This window comes from Equus asinus, chromosome 22 (genome assembly GCF_041296235.1).
Source record: "Equus asinus isolate D_3611 breed Donkey chromosome 22, EquAss-T2T_v2, whole genome shotgun sequence".
Classification (NCBI taxonomy): Eukaryota; Metazoa; Chordata; class Mammalia; order Perissodactyla; family Equidae; genus Equus; species Equus asinus.
Genome location: NC_091811.1, coordinates 65,962,472 through 65,981,879, shown reverse-complemented (window position 1 = coordinate 65,981,879; position 19,408 = coordinate 65,962,472). Strand labels below are relative to the sequence as shown.

Below are 19,408 nucleotides of genomic sequence, written 5' to 3'. Positions count from 1 at the left end.
GGTAGGCAGATGGTGATACACCAGAAAGGGATGAAAAGACTCAAGAGAAAAGGCTTTTTGGAGTATGCAATTGATTCATGTTATGTTATTTAATACATTCTTTTTATATTTAAAAAAATAAAGATATATTAAATGGAATGAAAAATTGGCATAAATTTTTAAGGCAAAAGATCAACCTTAAAAGTAATTTCACCTTTGGGAGGACAGGTTGAGCAATACCTGAAGACCCCAGGAGGCATTTATGCCTCTTCTGTGCTGTGGGCACTTCAGTGGAAATGTTGATGTAATTAGTCGACACTGATGCTATGCCCTGGTCTCTAAATGTTACACTCAAAGGAGCGGCCCCAGTCACCTCGACTGCCATTCAATTTAGTTTGCATTATTACATAAGTTTTTACTCAAGCTAAAATATTTGTAAGATTGAATCCATGCCCTTATATTTCTGTTTCAGTATATGAGTTTTTAAGTCACAGGAGAGCATGTTGATAAAAAATTGTTGTCTTCTTAAATCTATTTTCTAGAAGCTCCTTTCCTAAAAAAAACTGCCAGATCGAGGTGAGCACATCAATTCTGCTCCCACAGAAAGATGCTGCTGCGGATGGGTCCCTAGTTAGCCATAATTGGTCCTTATTTGCTAAGCATTTGATGAAAATTATTATTAATATTATTATTATTTTGAGGAAGATTAGCCCTGAGCTAACTATTGCCAATCCTCCTCTTTTTGCTGAGGAAGCCTGGCCCTGAGCTAACATCCATGCCCATCTTCCTCTGCTTTATATGTGGGATGCCTACCACAGCATGGCTTGCCAAGCGGTGCCATGTCCACACCCGGGATCCGAACTGGCAAACCCCGGGCTGTGGAGAAGCGAAACATGCAAACTTAACCGCTGCGCCACCGGGCCGGCCCCTGATGAAAATTATTGATCTCATCTTATACAATAAGCGAAAAAAAGCAGCAAAAGTTTGGAAAGTATTAGTAAGAAGAAGCAAATGATTACAACACTTGTATTCAGTCAATATCTATTTCAGGACAGTTACTATTGTGGGTACTGGAGAAGAACAGTGGACAAAAGAAACCTAGCCCCTGGATGTTCTAGTGGGAGGAGGGAGTCAAAGAGCAAGAAAATATAAATATCAGTGATGATGAGTACTAGGAGCAAAAATAAAAGAGAATGGAGGGAAAGAGGGATAGAGAAGCACTGGAGTAGAGATTTGTTATTCAGCTGTGGTGACTGATGGAAACAGAAGCAGAGATGTTATTAAACTGACATTGATAAGACAGGATGTTATGTCAGCTATAGGATGAATTATTGAACAGAAGGAATGCAAATCAGGGAACCAGTGAAAAGTGTTATGTTTATGCAATATTGCCGTGATCCGCAATAGACGAAGAAGATTGACTTCACGGAATAGAGGTACATGGAGAGCTTCACAAGGTCAGTGTTCTCGCCGAAGTCAAACTGCTGCAGATGAGCGGGAATGTTTTCCTGGGTTTATTTTAAATGGCTGGAAAATTCCCCCCATTTGTGAAAAAATTCCATGTACAACATCTACTTTTGGCCAAGGACAAAAAACATCCCCAGCTTTTGATGCATTGGAGAAAAGTAAGATATAAAGAACTGGGTTGGAATAATAAGGAGCAAAACTGGAAGGGATGGCTGAAGGAGAGGCAAGAAGTAGAATGCAGAAAGAGAATCACACTGAGGAGAAAGGAAGCAGATGCCCGCCAGGAGAGAAAAGAATCTGGAAATTCTCTTTAAAAAAAAAAAGCCATAATGCTGTAATAACACCTCATTTCACTAAATGGTAGATTTCATTAAGGAATGCGAAACCTCTGAAATTCCATTTTTGGTGGAAGAAAACAGAATTTGGAGAGTGCAAAGAGAATGCTTTCACACTCAGAAAATAGAACATTTGCGTATTTTTAACTTTTTCCTGAAAATATAAACAATAATAATGGCTAATTTTTGAGTGTTTCCACCGTGCCAATCATGGAGTACTTTCTGTGAATTCACTCATTTGCTTTTCACGACAGTACCTGAAGTAGGCACCATTAAAATGCCCATTTTACTCATGAGGAAACTGCGAGCGAGGGTAAAATGACCAGCTTAAGGCCGGAAGTGGCTGAGCCAGGATGTGAACCCAGGGAGTCTGGCTCCAATACCAACGCTTTTTGCTGCTCCATGTTCAGGCATAGCTCTGAGCTCTCAGGTACTGTGCACACACCCAGGACACACTGGGTGTGTGGGGGACAAGGGGGTGAAGCAAATTCCTCTGTGATTTGTTGCCTCTCTCTTTTTTGTTTGAGATTTGTAAAACATACACACACTTCTTTGAGATCTTAGAACAGATTTAAAACAATTCTAAAGATACCTACAACAGGATGTCATCAATAAGTGACAAATAACTCAAAATGCACGGAGCTTCTTATTTTTCACACAGCCGCTGGGTCAATCTGTAAGAACTCTATACTCAGGGGTCTAAGATTAATAGCACACGTGGGAGACATGCGTGCTCTCTACCTCTTTCCTGGCTGGCTCTGTTTTGGAGACATTATTGTTGGCTGACATCTTCCCCATTATATTTGACCATGACTTCATATTTTGAGAAAAACTACTTCTTAACAGTTCCCACACTGCTCCTGAAAAAAGCTGCACCTATTATCTCTTTGCTAAATCATATCATTGCTAAATGACGGGGTTAAGCACAGGCTTTGAGGCATTTCTGTGGTGGGGAATCCACCTAAAAAGATGAGACTCAGATATCAGTACCTCTAATTAACCCCTAAGCTGTGTCTATGCTTCCTCCTCCTCTAGAATATCTCCTTGATGGCCCCTTCATTACTGCGCCACACTCAGAGCCATTCTTACGGGATGCAGTGCTGCACAAATGTTTTTTGGAGGGCCTCTGTCTGTATAAACAATTTAAGCAACCCTAAATCAGCATGCCAGTGCCATTCTGACAGCCCAATCTCACACAACCCTTTAAAAAAAAATACTGCATTACCCAGTGGGCATGATTGACTGGCCAGGTCACCCTCCCCGAAGCAGGGCTTGGCCACAGAGCCCCGGGATGACTTCATAAGCATCAGTCATGGAGCAACTTAAGATATCTGGTTAACTCCGCTCATTGACAGCAGGTGGGAGAGCATCCTGGAAAGAGAGAAGCTGCGACTGAGCCCACATGGGGCCCCAGTTCTTGCTTGGAGTGCCCCATCCAGATGGATGCCAATCCAATCTCAGTGGGTCCCAAGTACCAGAGAGGGTCTAAGAAGACCTGAGGAGGTCACTTCAAAGAGTGAGACCCTCCACTGCCTGGGGCCCTTATTAGGAGCTCTGATTGCCTGAGTCTAAGAGTCACACCCACATCTTATTCTGTACCCTTCTCACCTAGCTTATGACAGCGTCCTCATGGTTGGCCTCAAAACCTCCACCTTCTCTCTTTTTGTGTCCGTTATCCTCCAAGAACAAACGTATTATTAAGATTTTGCTGTCTTACTTTGCACCAGTTTCATGTTGCACCAGATACTAAGACATATGAACGCCACTGCTGTGCCCTCGGTTAGATTCTGGATCCAATCCCCTCTCATCAGGAACACTACTCCAGGAATTCTCCCCTCTCTCCTGTATCATTCATTTTTCTCTCTCTCCTGAATTATTTCCATCAGAAACATGCCATCTTCACAATCCTTTCTTTGTCCTCACATCCCCCACCAGCTGCCATCCCATTTCTTTGCTCTCCTGCAGAACACCACTGCAAGGGGTATCTGCACTTATTCATGCCCCGTTCCTCTCCTCCAGGGCTGACCTGGGCCTTAGTTCAGGTTGTGCCCTGCACAAAGGCATTCGGCAGAGGGCGCACGGGCAGAGGCTGAAAGCTAGTCGGTTCTTTGCTTGCCAAGCAGAATGCTTGACACAGGCCTTTGTCATCCTTGAGGAAGAAAGAACATTTTGAAATCCATCTACCCAGAGGCACCACCCTTTCCAGTTCGCCAGCCTGAAGCATGCTCCTTGTCCCAATTTGCACAAAGGTCCTCTATGTGCTGATTGCCCTGTTCCCCTGGGCTTTGTTAACCCACTGCAGTCAGACTTCTACCCTCATTGTTCTCCTGAAATTCCTCTGGTCCAAGGTCACCAATGACCCCCACATGGCTAAATCCAATGTTTAGTGAGGTCATTTCCTATTGCCGCTGTAACAAATTACCACAAACTTACTGTTTAAAATGACACAAATTTATCATCACGCAGTCCTGGAGGTCAGAAGTTCAAAACGGGTCCAATCAGACTGATTTCCTTCTGGAGGCTGTCGGGGACAAGTCTTTCCTTGCCGCTAATCTCTCCAACCTATGCTTCATTGTCGCATCTCCTTCTCTGCCTCTGACTAGGAACCTCTTGCCTCCCTCTTATAAAGACACTGTGATTACATTGGACCTGCCTGGACAATCCAGAATAATCTTCCCATCTCAAGATGCTCAACGTAATCATGTCTACAAAGTCCCTCTTGCATGTAAAGTAACATGTTCCCAGTTCTGGGGATGAGGACGTGAGCGTCTTTGGGGGGTCATTACTCAGCCCACCACAGTTACTTCTCAGTTGTCCTCCTACTTGACTCATCAGCAGTATTTGACGCACGTGATCTCTCCGTCTGCCTTGAGACATTGTTGTCCCTTGGTTTCTGGGACGCCACAATCTCTTGGTTGCCCTCCTTTCTCATGGCTGCTGCTGCTCAGTCGTCTCCCTGGCTGGTCTCGCTATTCCCCCGACCACTTGGCCTTTGGGCTCCTCTTCTCTGTCTAGACCCCCTCCTTTCAGTCTCATGTCTTTAAATATCATCTATCTCCTGTGATTCTTAAATTTGTATTAGTGTCTGTACCTCTCTTTTGAACTACAAACTTGGATTTCCAACTGCCTGCTCAACACCTCCATTTAGATCTCGATAGACATTTAAAACATAACGTGGCCAAATATGGCTTCCTGACCTTTCTGCCTCCTCGGGTCTGTACCACATACAGTCTTTCCCATCTCGGTTGACAACAACTTCATCCTTTTGGCTGCTCTAGCCAAACTCTTTGGATCCATCCCAACTCCTCTCTGTCTCTGATATCTCAGATCCAATCCATCAATAAACCTCACTGGGTCTACCTTCAAAATACAATAGTCTCCCCTTATCTGCTGTTTCACTCTCCACAGTTTCAGTTACCTGCAGTCAACCGTCTTCCAAAAATGTTAAACAGAAAATTCCAGAAATAAACAATTCATAAGTTTTAAATTGCTTGCCATTCTGAGTGGTGTGATGAAATCTTGTGCTGTCCCAGCTCCGTCCTGCCCAGGACACAACTCATCCCTTCGTCCAATGGACCCACGCTGTAGACGCCACCTGCCCATCAGTCTCTTGGTAGCTGTCTCAGTCATCAGATGACTGTCACGATATTGCAGTGCTTGTGTTCATGTCACCTTTATTTTACTTAGTAATGGCCCCAAAGTGCAAGAGCAGTGAAGCTGGCAATTCAGATATGCCAAAGAGAAGCCATAAAGTGCTTCCTTTAAGTGAAAAGGTGAAAGTTCTCAACTTAATAAGGAAAGAAAAAAAATCGTATGCTGAGGTTGCTAAGATCTACGGTAATTTTTATTACAGTATATTATTATAATTGTTCTATTTTATTATTAGTTATTGCTGTTCATCTCTTACTGTGCCTAACTTATAAATCAAACTTTATCATAGGTATGTATGTAGAGAAAAAAACATAGTATATATGGGGTTCGGTACTAGCCATGGTTTCAAGCATCCACAGGGGCTCTTGGAACGTACCCCTGTGGATAAGGGGGGATGACCGTACCCAAAATTGAGCCACCTCCTGCCGTCTCCTCTGCTTTCACTAGTCCCATCTCTGTGCCAGCTTGTTGCAATAGCCTCCTAACTCATCCCCTGCTTCCCATTTTGCATCCTGAGCCTTTTCTCAACAGAGCAGTCATGGTGATCCTTTTAAAACAGGTCTTAGTATCTTCCTCCTTTGCTCAAAGCCCTGCCACGGCCCCACATCACACTGGGTGAAAGCCAAGCCTGAGAATTCCTACGCGCTCTTCCGCCCATCACTCATGCAACAGTCTCTCCTCCTGCTTGCCCCGTTGCTCATTCTGCATCAGCTACGCTGTTCCCTTTCTTGCTCCTTGAACCCTTCAGACATGCTTCTACCTTAGGGCCCTTGTGCTGTCTGCTCGCTCTGTCTGGAATAGTCTCGCCCAGGTGTCTGTGTGGCTACCTCCCTCACTGTCTTTGAGCCTGTGCTCAAACATTATCTTCTCAATGGGGCTTTCCCCGTCCACTCTGCCAAAAGCCCTTGGTGGGAATGGGAACCACTAGAGCCTTTTGAAAGTGATTGCGTAGTGTCTCCTAAAATATATCGACACATCCTTTAATACAGCGCCTCCATTTTGGAGAGTCTCTCCCATAGAAAGCATAGAAGCACCACTGTGTGAGCCTAAATTTATATGGACGGGGGCCAGCCCTATGGCCGAGTAGTTAAGTTCACACTCTCTGCTTTGGTGGCCCAGGGTTCGCAGGTTCAGATCCTGGGCGTGGACATGGCACTGCTCATCAAGCCACGCTGTGGCAGCATCTCATATACAAAATAGAGGAAGATTGGCACAGATGTTAGCTCAGGGCCAATCTTCTTCACTAAAAAGCAAAAGCAACTTGAAGAATAAGTCCATAAAAAAAAGAAAAGAAAATTTATATGGCTATTTGTTGCACCATTTTTCATAGGCTAGGAAGCAACTAGAAACAATCTGTTCATCAATAGAAAAGTGGTTGTATAAAGACCACATCTTCCTTGTCCATTCGTCCCTTGATGGGCACCTAGGTTGCTTCCAAGTCTTGGCTATTGAGAATAATGCTGCAATGAACATAGGGGTGTAAGTATCTTTATGCCTTTGTGTTTTCAAGTTCTTTGGATAAATACCCAGCAGTGGGATAGCTGAAACATATGGTAGATCTATCCTTAATTTTCTGAGGATACCCCATACTGCTTTCCATAGTTGCTGCACCAGTTTGCACTCCCACCAGCAGTGAACAAGGGTTCCCTTCTCTCCACATCCTCTCCAACATTTGTTGTTTCCTGTCTTGTTAATTATAGCCATTCTGACTGGAGTGAGGTGATACCTCATTGTAGTTTTGATTTGCATTTCCTTGATAGCTAATGATGATGAGCATCTTTTCATATGCCTGTTGGCCACCCCTATATCTTCTTTGGAGAAATCTCTCTTCGGATCCTTTGCCCATTTCTTAATTGGATTGTTGGTTTTTTTGTTGTTGAGCTGTATTGGTTCTTTGTATATTTTGGATATTAACCCCTTATCTGATATATGGTTTGCAAATATCTTCTCCCAATTGTTAGGATGTCTTTTCATTTTGTTGATGTGGTATTTATACACGAAGTACTACTACTCAGCCATAAGAAATGATGAAATCTGGCCATTTGTGACATAGATGGACGTTGAGGGTATTATGCTGAGTGAAATAAGTCAGAGGGAGAAAGTCAAATACCATATGATCTCACTCATAAGTAGAAGATAAAAACAATGACAAACACATAGCATTGGAGATTGGGTTGGTGGTTACCATAGGGGAAGAGGGGAGAGGGGAGAGCAAAAGGGGTGACTAGGCTCACATGTGAGGGGATGCACTATAATTAGTTTTCGGGTGGTGAACATGATGTAATCTACACAGAATTCGAAATACATTATGATGTAGATCTGAAAATAAATTAATTAATTTAAAAAAAGAGAAGTGGTTGAATTAATGATAGTAAATCATATTAAAGAACATTATGCAGCTATTAGAAAGAAGTAAGTTAGATACATGGTTCTAAGCTGAAGGATGGCAATGCTGCATAATTAAGTGAAAGCGCCACGTTGCAGAGTAATGGGTAAAGTATTATCACATTTTTGAAAAACAAAAACAAAACAAAAATCCACAGAACTGTTTTAAGACCACAGGAAAAGTGTGGCTGGATACACACTAAGTTCTTAATATCAGCTACCTAAAAGGTTTGGGAATAGAGCAGAAAAACAATTTACTTTTTCTTGAAATACCTTTGTATTGTTTCATTCACTAAAATGTGCACATTATAGTTCTTATTTCTTTAAACTGCCGACAACTCCATAACAACTTGCTTCCTATGACCTCATCAGCCCATTTCATTCATTCCAGCATTTGCTGATCTCCCACATGTGTCAGGCACTATGCCAGATGCAGAGTTACAGGACGGACAGAGCGTGGTGGGGGTGGAGGGAGGCAGGTGTGCTTGTGTTATGTCCAATATGTATTTGGATTTTTAAAAAACTGAATGATTTGCCCCATTTAAAAATCAGAAGACTTCACATTAAAATTTTAGGCTTCTCTTAAATTGAGAATATCTGGCAATACTGGGCCTTCCTTCCCTTGAAGCAAGAGTCTGCTGAAGCTCAGTACTTGGCGCACCTTTCAGCGAGGCCTGCTGTCTCCAATTGGTCCTGGCCTTTGCTGCCCCTGCTAGTGGCATGTGTCTCCTCTCACTGGTTTCTCTCCCGTGGGCATCAACTCTCTGACTACCAGCCTCCGCTAAGGCAGGAGGTGGAGGCAAAGGAGGTGATGAGTGCAAGAGATGTTGAGTGGACAGACTCGAGAGGGCTCAGTGACCACTTGAGGGTGGGGGACAAGGAGACTTGGATGGGTAATGATGTCACTATCTAAGACACGGAACACAGGCCGAGAACCCAGTTTGTGAGGGAATGATGGAAAAGAAGTTTCAGTTTTGGACAATTTGAGGTGTCTGTAGAACATCTGGAAAAGATTTCTAGATAGCAGTTGAATATACAGATGCTAGGGAAATGGTCAGAACTAAAGATAAAGATTTGGGAGTCAAAGAGGTTGTTTTCATGGTCATTGAAACAGTGATAGTGGATGAGATAGTGTAGGGAGCATGAGAGGGAGTGAACTGGGAGGAGAGTAGAGGGAGGCTCCAGGAAAGGAGGCAGAGAAGGAGCAGCCAGGAGAAGAGGAGACAGCCAAGTGGAAAACCGTCATAGAAGCTAAGGACCTACAAGAGTTTCCCAGGAGAAACCAGTTTGTCTACTAGACAAACATCACAGAGCGTCCTATCACGTCCTTCAGAACCTGATCTTAGACACATACAGGAGTCCTGGCCCACCTCCCAGCTGTGTCACAGGCTTAGCGTGGGACCTTATGTACGGCTTTATAGTCTGGGCTGGGGAGCTACATCTGTAAGTAAGGAGGCTGGACCAGGCGATTCATCCCTAAGGTCTTTGAAGTACTAACATCCTAGGAGTCTTAGAAGCCTCCTCCTCCAGCAGGTTATCACTACTACCTGTCCTTCCTGAAGCCGTGCAGCTGTAAGTGTGTGCATGTGCGTGTGTGTGTTTCAATCACTTCTACATACAGAATAGTAACCGAGGCTAGATTCTGTCAGTTCTGCCTACATCGAAAGAGGAAGCAAGCAACTGCTCTCTGAGCAAAGGATTTAAAGAAGACCCTCTTGATAACTTCCCCCATTTCATAGATCAATTGGAAGATACTCATGAATTTTCATCCTTTGAAGTTACTTCCAGAAGTAGATTCATATTACAAAAACAATGCGTTACGAAGGGACCAGTTGTTTTCTGGCAACCTGCATCAACCAATTCTTAGAGGGAGGACCTCCCCCCTGGTTTCTAATGTTTTGTTTTATTAACTAGATTACGAGTTTCTTAATGGGGAAGCCTTTCTCCTACATAGTAGGCCCTCAATAAATGTGTATGGAAATGAACGTGTGTCTCAAATCACAGAATGTTCATGTTTATCAATTGGATTAAGAATGGATGTCTCCACTCAATTAGAAAAATGTTACATTTAAGAAGCAGAATTTCAAGTGATCTCTAACAAGAAAATGAGCCTTAGGGAAGAGGAAATGTCATAGGAAAAATGTGTGGAAAGTGGCAGATTCTGGAATAAGAGAATTGGATCGTTATGCAAATTGAAAGACCGCAAGATCAAGGAGAGAGAGCGGATGCAGGTTACAACGGTGACAGTGTGTGGAGTTAAACAGTTATTAATCTACGACCACACATGAGATGTTGCACAGCCTCTTTCAGCTGTTAGCATCTGCTGCATTGCTTGCATGGGCGACCACGTCTCCTGCAGGACAGGAGAGAGGATCTGTCACCCTGACTGCTCTAGGTTCCATGGCAGAGTCTTCCCCTCCAGGGCGAGCTTTATTTGGCTCACCTTCAGTTAGTCAATCCCCTGTGTGACGAGCACCCACATTTGATTTTTTTTTTTTAGATTGGCACCTGAGCTAACATGTGTTGCCAATCTTTTTTTTTTCTTCTTCTCCCCAAAGCCGCCCAGTACCTAGTTGTATATTCTAGTTGTACGTCCTTTCTGGTTGTGCTATGTGGGACGCCACCTCAGCACGGCCCAATGGGCGGTGCCATGTCCATGCCCAGGATCCAAACCAGAAAAATCCTGGGCCACTGAAGCGGAGCATGCGGACTTAACCACTCAGCCTCGGGTCCGGCCCACCACATTTGATTCTTGTAAGCTCACCATACCCCTTCCCCATCAAATCCCCTCTGACAGCTTCCTGATAAGGACCAAAGCCGCTTTTCGAGCATCAGGTTCACATGCGATGGCACTTAGAGTTGCTAGGCAAAATACAGGACACCAGTTAATTTGAATTTCAGATAAACAACAAATAATTTTTAACATACTTATGTCCCAGAGTGTCCTGTATTTTTATTTGCCAAATCTGACAACCCCGCACTTGGCATTCCATGACGTTTCTGACTTCCACATTTCAACCACCCCCTCCAGGGCCAGGGCTTTTGCGCCTCTGCTGCCCTCTACTGGCCACAGTTGGTCACTGGGAAAGGCGCGGTAGCTTGGGTCTGTAACAACGTGGGGAAATGGGAACCAAGCTGTCCACTGAGCAAACATTCACTGAACACAATGTTACTAAGTTCCAGGCCCTGTGCTGAGCTAGCGACCAATTCCATGCCCTCGAGGAACTCCCCGCTAGAAGATGAGAGAGATTTGTACAGAAAATATACTGGATTAAGTCAGAAGTCTCAAAGAAAAATGTTCTGGCCTAAAATCCATCACTGACAAGTCATTCAACTCTGAAGTCACTTAGACTTCTGGGACTTCCGTTTTCTCATCAAAATAGAGTATAGACAGCAGAAAGGAAAACATTACTGTTTGAAAAACGCAGTGGAGTTCATCTTGGAGATAGAATCCTTTCGGAAAACCCTTGGCTCTGCAAAGCCAAGACCCAGAGCCTAGCAAGGACGAGAAAAATTAAACATAAGTAAATAAAAGTGTTATAGATAAAAGGGAAAAGGGCATTGTTCTTGGAGGACTGATTTAGGGAAGGGGCTGGGGGCAGAGGGTTGGGGGTCTTAAAGAATGGTGGATTGAGGGGCCAGCCTGGTGGCGCAGCGGTTAAGTGTACACATTCCGCTTCTTGGTGGCCCAGGGTTCATGGGTTCTGTCGACAAAAATAATCCATAACCAATCTATAAATGAAAATTTGGGTGAGTTTATTCTGAGCTTAAATTTTAGGATTATAACCCGGGAGAGTCTTTCCACAAAGGAACAGAGCACTCCAAAGAAGTGGGGGTATAAGGGTGGTTATATACCCTCAAAGAGGGTGTTTCACATATGATTGAAATGTCTCTCCCACAATAGTCACAAGATTGCCCTGTCTGCACAGCGCTTGATGGACACAGCAGGTAGTGGGTCTGTGGGCATAGCAGGAGGCAAGTCTATTGTCTCGAGCTGGGCGGTCACAGGTGAGCGCAGCAATCAGTTTCTAGCCTAAGAAAAGATGCTTAATCCTTAAGGAGACGCCAATGTTGGGAGGGGGAGAGAAGTTGCACCTTTATCTCAAGGGCCTTTTGCTCTTGCCATAGGGAATCTCTAAAGCAGATATACAATACATGCTCAACGGCCTCGGTCAGGCCCTTTTGGAAAGACAAGGTCAGGCTGAATTAGGTTTACACCAAAATGGCTTCCTCATATATTCCAATATATCCTATTACTTGCCATTTTTATTTGACTGTTCGGATCCTGGGTTCAGACATGGCACCGCTTGGCAAAAGGCACACTGTGGTAGGCGTCCCACGTATAAAGTAGAGGAGGATGGGCATGGATGTTAGCTCAGAGCCAGCCTTCCTCAGCAAAAAGAGGAGGATTGACAGTAGTTAGCTCAGGGCTAATCTTCCTCAAAAAAAAAAAGAATGGAGGAGCAAGGAGCAAGGTGAAGAGGTTTGTGGTAAATGGAGCACTCTAGCACCACGGCAGCTGGTCAGGCCAAGGAGGCCAGGAGAAGACCAGCGGGGGTGAGGGAAAGTCTGATATCTGAGTCTAAAGTTTCTTATTTTGCTTAGTAATTCTACTCTATTTCCTTCGAGCCTTTGACAGAGCAAGTTACAGACAACAGTGCTGGGCTCATAGGGTCTTAGGAATAAAAGGCTGGAGCTGTGCAGCCAAATTAGAGTGAAGGGGTTCAGAGAGAGCTGGAGCACCCGGGAAGGGGAGGAAGGAGGTGACAGACAGAGGGGAGTAAGGAGAAGAGCGGAGCACCGGTAGTAACAGATGACAACAGGCCACGCAAACATCCTCCCGGGAACAGCAGACAGCAGACAGCGTTGGGCGGTGACTGTATTTCCCGCAGTTACACTGCATACGGGCCTGAGATATTTTATTTGTAAAGGAGGACCACAGAAGGTTGGAGCATTCTGCGACTCTTGAGGCTCATATAAAACCGGGTTGTTGCTAATCTGTGAGATCCTATGCAGATCCAACAGTCTATGGTTCCAATATGTGCTCCAACAGAAAGAGAAATGACACACTAAATGAGCACGGAGAAATGGGAGACATGTGTCAACTGCTGGGACCCTGGAGGGACTTCCTGACACGTGTGTTACACCTGACTCTCGTCCATGAGCTTGTTGAAGGGTTCTCTCCTCTCCCCAGTTGCTCAAGCTGAAACCCAGAGGCATCCTCCACTCCAGCCTCTTTCCTCCCCACCCACCCCAGCAATTTCCCAAGAAGCTCTCTGATTCTACCTCCTGAAAATGTGCTTGCTCTGTCCACTTCTCTCCATCTCCTCTGGACCATTCCCGTCCAAGCCGTCACTCTCTCTTCCTGAACAGCCTCCTAAAACGTCTTGCTCACTCTCTTATTGTGTTTCTCTGATCCTTTCTCCACAACGCAGTGTGAGTCATCCTAAAAATGAATCCCATGAAAACTTTCTCATTGCCCATGCATTAAAACATGATTCAAAGGTTCTTTCTGAGCTGGCTTGTGCCTACCTCCTGAGTTTGCACATCACTCCAGGCTCCAGCCACACTGAACTTTGCACACTTCCTCCATGCATTGGGCTCTCTCTCGCTTTAGGTCTTTGTGCAGGTGCAACTTCCTCAAAGGAGCCTTCCCTGACTCTCCCCTAGAGGGAAAGTCTCTCGTTCTGTAGAGACCCTTCTCCTAGTGATAATAAGGACAATGAGTGAAATTACAGTGCCCACTCAGCCAGGCCCTGGGCTGAGCTCTTCACGTGTGACAGCATTTAAGCGCTCCTATTCCATACTTTCCATATCAAAGAAATCAGAACATTTCATTTAATTTGCTCTCTTAATCATCTAATCCCCTCATTATAATGTGAATTCCAAAAATCAAGGACTCTCTGTCTTCACTCTTGGAGCTCCAGCATCTAGCACAATGACTATAATTCAAGCTAAGCCTTAAACATGGATGAGACTTTACTATCTAAAATCAGGAAAAGTGCTTTCTAGATAGAGTCAGAGTTGGAAATTGGCAGGATGTGTTTAGAGAGAGAAGAATAATTTGCTGTGGCTGAAACAGAGGGTACGCAGGAGGTAGGTTAGACGCTTACGGAGGAGGCAGGCCGTGGACGACCACTCCTAGGGAATTTGGAGCAACAGAAATTCTTAATTTTATTGCACTAAAATGCATCAATTTATGTTTATGAAAAGGCACTGCCGAAAGAGTGAAAGGCAAGCCACAGAGTCAGAAAGATTTTCACAACAAATTAAAACCAGCCTAAGACTTATAACCGAATATATACAGCACTTCTACAACTGGGTATTCACATGCAAAAGAATTAAGTTGGATCCCTATCACGAAACATATACAAAAATTAACTCAAAATGGATCATAGACCTAAAAGTAAGAGCTGAAAAAATAAAACTCTTAGAAGAAATACTAGGAGTAAATCTTCATGACATTGCATTAGGCACTGCTTTCTTAGATATGACACAAAAAACACAAGTAACAAAAGAAAAAACAGAGAAATTGGACTCTATTAAAATTAAAAACTTTCATGCTTCACTGGATGTCATCAAGAAAGTAAAAAGACAACACACAGAATGGAGAAAAATTTTTTGCAAATTATGCATCAGGTAAGGGACTGGTATCCAGAATATATAAAAAACTTTACAACTAAAAATAAAAGACAAACAACCCAACTTAAAAATGGACAAAGGATTTGAATAGACATTTCTCCAAAGAAGACATAAAAATGGCCAATTAGCACATAAAAAGATGTTCAAAAGATGTGCTAAGTCATTAGGGAAATGTAAGTCAAAACTAATTAGATACCACTTCATACCTACTAAGTTGGCCTTAAAAAACAAACAAAACTTGGGCTGGCCCAGTGGTGTAGCAGTTAAGTTCGCACATCCTGTTTAGGCGGCCTGGGGTTTGCTGGTTCAGATCCCGGATGTGGACCTATGCACTGCTTGTCAAGCCATGCTGTGGCAGGCGTCCCACATGTAAAGTAGAGGAAGATGGGCACGATGTTAGCTTAGGGCCAGTCTTCCTCAAAAAACAAAACAAAACAAAACAGAAAATAACAAGTATTGGCAAGGATGAGGAGAAATTGAACCCTTATACACTGCTGGTGGGCTTGTAAAATGGTGCAACCACTTTGAAAAACAGCCTGCCAGTTCCACTTCTGGGTATACACCCAAGAGAACTGAAAACACCTCTATAGAAAAACCTGTACATTAATGTTCATAGCAGCATGATTCATAACAGCCAAAAAGTCGGGCAGTGACTGCTAATGTGTATGGGTTTTATTTTAGAGCTGGTAAAACATTCTAAAATTGATTGTGGTAATGGTTGCACAGATCTAGGAATAGACTAAAAAATAAATTGTGCACTTTAAATGGGTGAATTGTCTGATACATGAGTTATATCGCAACGAAGCTACTGAAAAATTGAACCCGCCCCCCAAAAGCATGGACATGATTACAATCAGAGTCATGTGGTATTTTCCTTTGGGGTAAGGTTGGAGACCCTGACTAGGAAAGGGCTTGTGGGGGCTTCTCAGGTGTTAACAATACCCTATTTTTGGGTGTGGATGGTAGTTACATGGGTGTTTGTTTTTGTGATGACCTGCGAAGCCGTGCACTTACACACGTACAGCTTGTACGTGTGCTTTATTTCACAATAAAAAAGCGTTACAAAGTATACTAGGCAAACACTAATTTAAATAAGACGGAAAGGATGGGATGACAGTCTGACTCGGCCATTGCATGCCTGCCAGTTACCAGCAGTGTGCACCAGACACCGTAGCTCATCTCTTTAGCCTCAGTTTCTTCACCTGCGAACAGGGATCCTACTGTGCCTCTATCGTAGGTCTGAATATTTAACTGCTGGAAACGACCTCCCCATTTGCTCAGAACCTTACAGGACTTTCACATGATCTTAACACCAAAAAATGACCTGAGAAAATGCCCACTTCCTGACCACCAGCGAATCCTTCCTTCCATGCCCGATGTGGCGCAAAAGGCCCAGGAGCATTAAGACGTGGAAGAGACTCACACTGGGGGCAGGACGGGACCCTTTCTGGTGGGGACAGGAATGAGGCCTTCTCAGCTGAGTCCAAACAGAGACAAGATTGGGGCTGGCCTTCAAGCACCAAAGGGCATCTACCTCTAATGCAACAGGAGAAATGTATGTCCCTAAATCTCTGAGCCATGAGGATCAACCTCTGTTAATATCCAAAGAAAATAATTGAACCCTCCATCTCATATAATTCAGAAATTCCAGTACCTGTATGATATTTATCAGGGTATAGGGACGAGGCGGGTAGCTTGCCTCATCACCTCTTCCTGTGCTCCATTCTCCATCCTCTAGCTGTCTTGTTTCTTCTCTTGTCTGTGTCTGCCCTCTTTCCCTGAAACTTTGCCCTTGGCTTAGGCGCAGCTCTCCCTCTTTCCCAAAGCACTGATAACACAAGCCCGCTCCATCTGGCGGCAAATAAGGGTTTATTAAAGACTTGGGGATCAGGGGTCAATAAGCACAAAACAAACCATTTAAATTAAACATCAGGCATACCATCATATTTTAATGATGGCCCTGGCCATCCTCAAGACAGCAGGTACATTAGTAGCCACTTACCAGCTGTGCCTTGTAGGGGAGGAAGACATTTCCTCTTCCCAAATGGGGGTTCGTCTGGCCGGAGAACAAATTAAATTCACATGAGACAGAATAGCAAGAGGAAATTAAACAAAGCTTTATGAGGAACCATGGCCCGGGGCCTTTCTTCCCGAAGGAAGAAAGGACACCCAAGAAGTGGGGTGCACATAGTGGTTATATACCCCCAAACAGGGTGTTTCACATGTGATTGAAATGTCCCTCCCACAATAGTCACAAGATTGTCCTGTCGGCACAGGACACAGCAGGTAGTGGGTCTGCTATCTCCGTGGGCGTAGCCGGAAGCAAGTCTATTGTCGGGAGCTGGGTGGTCAGAGGTGAGCGCAGCAATCAGTTCCTAGCCTAAGGAAAGATGCTTAATCCTTAAAGAAATGCCAACGTTGGGAGGGGGAGGGAAGTTAGTTACAGGAGGTTACCAGACAAGCACAATAAAATGCAGATTTAAGTCCTTGCCTTTGGCATTGATTAAGAGTTTCTAGAGAGAAGGTCATCTCCTTCTTCCTGGTACAGAGAGGGAGGCACCTTTTACAGATAGAGATTTACCTTACAAGTGTAAATGTGTCCTAACAAAGGGCAAGTTCCATTCCTCCTTCCCTGTCCCAGTTTATCAAAAGTAATCAGCCTCAAATAATCCTGATGCCAAAGAGACATATCTTGGGGTGGCCAATTTCAGGTCCCTACAGCCTCCTTGGGTGAGTTACTTAACCCATCTATCAGTCTTAGTTTCCTCTCTGTAAAATTGGGGTATGAGTAAATTGCCTCCCAGGGTTCCTGTGAGGACTGCATCAGCAATATATTTGAGTACTTAGAATAGCTCCCGGCATCGTAAATGACACCAGTAGTCACAGTAGGAGAAGGAGAAAGGAGAGGAGATGTTGAGAAGAAGGAGAGGGGAGAAGGAAGAGAGAGAGAAGGGGGAGCAGGGGAGAGGCGGGGAAGTAGTCCTATATTCTATCTCCTGCTTGCTGACATAGTCCAGAGGTCCACTTCCTCCCCACTGCATCCCTTCTCCCATCTATTCCCTCCCTTGAATTTAGAATTCCAAGTCCCCAGCTGCAAAGGAAAACAGCCAGCATTTCTGTTTCTCTATTATGTAGAGCACTTTACCTTCCTTTTCCTCAATCCCGCCCACTGGGTATCATCCTGGACCTTCTCTGATTTCGTGTCCAAAAGATTCCTAAACAAAGGACCCTCAGCTCTAGAGTCAGGAGCTCTGTCTTTGAAGAACTGACAGAAACTCTGAAGATGGGGTTTTCTCTAAGCCAGTTGGAAGTCAAAGGACTTCTGCTCACCCCCCACCGCAGGGGAAAGGCCAGCAGGCGTTTCCTCCTCCCTTTCCAGAACAACCTATCTGTATTGCAGTTTCAAAAAATTCTGTATTCACCCTTTGGCACGTTCGTACCTGCATTTATTTATTCAACAAATAATGTACTGAATGTATTTTGCACCAGACACTCTGCTAGGGAATGGGGAGCAGACGTGTACCTGGAGCTCTCCGGAGCTTCCAGCTGAGTCCGGGAGTCAATAATTAATCAAATAATCGTCTCTGTTAAATTAATTAAACAAGGAGGCCATTAGACTGAGGGGGCTCTAACGCTGCAGTGGCAGTAAGCAAACCAAAATGCAAGTTGTAAATGCCTCAGGGTGACGAAACTGAAAGCTGAAGACAGCCGATCACAACCCCCTAGGCTTCAAGCTCGTGCCCATGGACCATTTCCTTTCTTGGCCTCCGCCCTTTCTCTATATATAGTCTCTCCCCAGCTCGGTCTGCCCAACACTCCAAAACACTCCTGGCTTGGCGCTGCCCGATTCCAAGGGGTTTTTGCTTAAATAAAATCTTAAAAAATTTTATATGCCTCAGTTTACCTTTTAACACCAGAAAAGCAATGCAAAATTGCAGTAGTGAAAAGTGCTGCAAAGGAGAAATATTTGGAGCCAAAAGGGAACTCAAAACAGAGGTTGGACCTCATCCGAGAGGTCAGGGAAGGTTTTCTCTGAGGAGGGGGTTGAGCCAAAGCCTGGAGCGGCCCCATGGGGCTGTCCCGGGAAGCGCGGCAGAGGGCACCCTGCCTGCAGGGCGAGCGCCCCGGGCGAGGGCGGCGACGTTGCTGCCCGCGCACGCGCACGCGGGGCAGCAGGTGGGAAGGAGAGCAGAGCTGGGGAGCGGCGCCGCTGCAGGCCGGATCCCTCCAAGAATTCTGCCCGAATCAGCTCAGCGTGGGCAAAAAGGCAAGCTGAGGCAGCAGGGCCTTCCCCTGAGGGTTGCACAAAGTGGTGTGACCAGCCCGAATACCCAAACCGCCGTGCAGTACGTGCATGCACATGCTAAGCTCACAAACGTGGATACACTCTCCCTGACGCTGTGGAGAAAGGGCCGCGCCCACGTGCGTCATGCCAAGGGGAGGCTTCTGTACCGGACCGAGATGCTTCATGGACTTCCCCAGAGCTGGCTGGACAGATTCCTCGCAGCCCATTCCATCAGGAAAACGTCCTTTAACTAATTCCTCCCTTGTGCTCCCACAGCACTTGGTCTGTGGATGCACTTACCTCGTGGCATTTAATAGTTTGTTGATGTCTCTCTGTTTCCTAGAAGGTTGACAGGCAGCGTAATCTCAGTGTTTCACCCTTTGCTGTGCTGTTACATATTCAGTGTTGCTAAGAACAACACTTTCCTTTAAAAACAGAATCTTGATACTGGAGAGGAAGAAGAAAGTTCCTCTACCCTCTAGGTCCTTGTGCTGGTCTAGGAATTAAAGTGACATGAAACAGAATAACAGGAGAAAAATCAAACACAGCTTTATAACATGCATACATGGGAGACACCCAGGAAAACTGAGCGACTGGACAGAATGGCGGAAGCTTCCACCTTAAATACCATCTTCAGCTGAGGACAAAGAAGGATGTCTCGGGT

At 44.8% G+C, this 19,408-nt stretch overlaps 1 protein-coding gene across 1 annotated transcript in view; it reads right to left on the bottom strand.

Moving 5' to 3' along the window:
* HELB (DNA helicase B) overlaps positions 1-19,185 on the bottom strand; it is a 56,017-nt gene extending 36,832 nt beyond the window's left edge. The window contains exon 1 of the mRNA XM_014830266.3: positions 19,045-19,185. The gene's annotated coding sequence lies outside the window, so the exon portion shown is untranslated. The remainder of the gene's footprint in view (positions 1-19,044) is intronic.
* Positions 19,186-19,408: the final 223 nt, after the last annotated feature.